Source organism: Tamandua tetradactyla, chromosome 23, assembly GCF_023851605.1.
Source record: "Tamandua tetradactyla isolate mTamTet1 chromosome 23, mTamTet1.pri, whole genome shotgun sequence".
NCBI classification, from domain to species: Eukaryota; Metazoa; Chordata; class Mammalia; order Pilosa; family Myrmecophagidae; genus Tamandua; species Tamandua tetradactyla.
This window is the reverse complement of record NC_135349.1, coordinates 19234204-19236879: the sequence shown is the minus strand read 5'-3', so window position 1 is coordinate 19236879 and position 2676 is coordinate 19234204. Positions and strand designations below refer to the sequence as shown.

Below are 2676 nucleotides of genomic sequence, written 5' to 3'. Positions count from 1 at the left end.
TTGGTTAATTAATTCTGCAATTGGAGCTTAGTTTACCTAAGCCTTTGCTGCTAGTAAAGACTGTTTCTTTTTACCTTGGGGAACCAGATGGTGTGTTTATGCGGGAGGGGTGCTGACCTCTCCCACTTGGGGGACTTGCAATTCTGTGTGGGCACTCAGTGGTTCCACCTGGTTTAGATCAGTATATGCTGTGTTTTTGGTCACAGATGTTCCCCCAGTAGGTACTCTGCACCATTCCTGGGTGTTTACTAGTTGCTCTGGAGGACAAACAAAATTCCACATATCACTATGCTGCCATCTTGCCCTGCCTTGAGAATACAATTTAAAAGGCATTATTTGAGACTTGAATCTACTTTTCCAGCAAATGTACCAAAGATTTGTGTGACACAACTGTGGTGAAGAATATGCTTTCTTCAACATACAGTTTTAAGGACATTGCTCTCTATGAACATCGGCTAAGCATTTGTTTCACACATAGATGAGGGAGTGCAGGCATGTGGGATTCAACTAACTAGAATTTTGCTAAATCTGTCATGTTTGAATTCTGAGAGCCCCATGGAAGAAAATACCTAGTAACAATTCAAAGCTTCCGGTCCCAACGAAAACACAGCATCATTTAAAAATATGGAGTACTTCACAAATTTCATACCATCCTTGCACAGGGGCCATGCTAATCTTCTCTGCATCACTCCAATATGTGCTACCAAAGTGAACACTGTTACATTTTTATATGTGGTGCTCAGTTTACTAGCCAGGAAGCTTAAACAATAGGCTAAAACAAAGAAATGTAAGTGGCCATGAAACTTGGAAATATATGCTTTGTAGAGGTGAAAATTTGGCTTTCTTATTCTTTTGCATTTTGAAAACCAAAGCAGTTGTTCATTCTTTCATTGAAAAATTAAAAAAAGAAACCTTAAAATCATACACTGTAGTGGATGAAGGTATGGAAATATCACACTACCTATAACCACCATTTTTTGAGAGAAGAAAGATTCTACTGGCCAATTACATGGACTGTCATTCACTTCACATTATTTCCTAAGGGGATGGATTGCATCATCTGTTCTACTATATTCTTGATTGAAGCACATCAAATCATGCCTACAAGGAGATAAACTACAGTGTTAGTATTTTCCAAATTATTCGTATCATTTCTTTTGATGAAATCTTTCTTAATAATATAAATAGACAACAAATAGAAAATCACAACAAGCTATGAGTAGATCATAGAGGTTATGAGAATGATGATCTTAAAGCATGGAGATGATAAACAAACCAGGCTCAGTGTTTTTCTCAGCTGAATTGGCAAAAACAATATATAATCGCAGATGTGAATTCATCCTTATTAGAGGGTAGCACAAGAAACTTGCAAAGGCAGAAGAGAAATCTGCACACAGGCATGCCCATCTAGGGTTTTAAAGTGACTTGAGAATTGCAAGTAGCTTTGTATCAAATTTATGAGTGTGAAAAGATGAGGTGGAATGAAGGTGTAACTGAGATTGCAAATGTTTTTTAGCCTGTTATAAATTGTACATTATCCTAAAGATTAAGAACCACACATAATTCTGCCAATTTTGGGAAAGGAGTAAAATGGTAAAATTCATTTTAAGAAACATTTGTCTAACTGGTGTTGATTGGATGAACAAATATTAAAGACTCAAGTTACTGTTCTAATAGAGAAGTGACTGATTAAGATTTGAAAAATGTAGAGCAAGTGAAAATAAAGGGAAGATGAATTTAAGAATATTTTAGGCACCATCATTACAGTTGTTCTGAAGCTCTTCAAGTGAAAGTGTCTAGATTTGACCACTTCTGTATCCCCAGAACAGAGCAAGTTTTTTTATCACCCTACAGTTTCTTAAAAAGGTTTTGGGTGTTGAACTAACAATCCCAAGATATGACACAGAGAAGGGAATGATAATAGGAACAGGGTGGTACAGTGGTGTTGTGATGTGGAAAAAACCATGCTGGGAGGCATGCACATAGTGAATGAATCTTGAGGACATTACATTGAGCAAAATAACCCAGAAACAAAGGGACAAATCTTGTATCGTGTTTCTTAGAAAATACTTTTAAGAAACTTAGGGCTTAGATTGTAAGCTCTTTTAGCTCTTACATTTATTCCTGGGCTTTAAGTCTTATTTCCAAATTCTAAGATGCTGTGATCTATGTGTTTAACCTCGCATTTCTTTTGGACTTTGGGTATGTGTGAAAGAGTTGGAGTTTGGAAGCTCTTAATGTCAGAATAGCTCCATATAGCCACTGTTAAAGACCCTTTAAAAGAGATTAGGCTTCAACTGTGAGATAAGAACAAAGCTGATCTGGTTGGGACAAAGGTAGATCAAACTACAGGTTAAAGGATGATATTTTCTGCATATTAGAACTTCACATACAGTATGAGATGAAAAGAAGAGATGTTTATATTATCCCAAACCTGAATTGTCTATAACATAAAATCTAACATAACCTGTCTGGCCAGCTCATTTAAACAACTTAAACACATGGAGCCTAGAATAAGGAGTGATACTTGTAATTCTTTATAGCTTAATACAATACACTGATACATTCCCGAGTATGTTGGGCAGATAATTTTAAAATATTGGCAAATTCCCTTGAAGGACCGGAGAAAAAATATGCAACTGTCAAACTTCCCCACCTGGGAAATTCCTGATACTC

The 2676-nt window shown here is 36.4% G+C and overlaps 1 pseudogene; it reads right to left on the bottom strand.

Moving 5' to 3' along the window:
- Positions 1–618: 618 nt before the first annotated feature.
- Positions 619–716, bottom strand: LOC143667892 (U6 spliceosomal RNA; annotated as a pseudogene).
- Between the last annotated feature and the right edge of the window lie 1960 nt (positions 717–2676).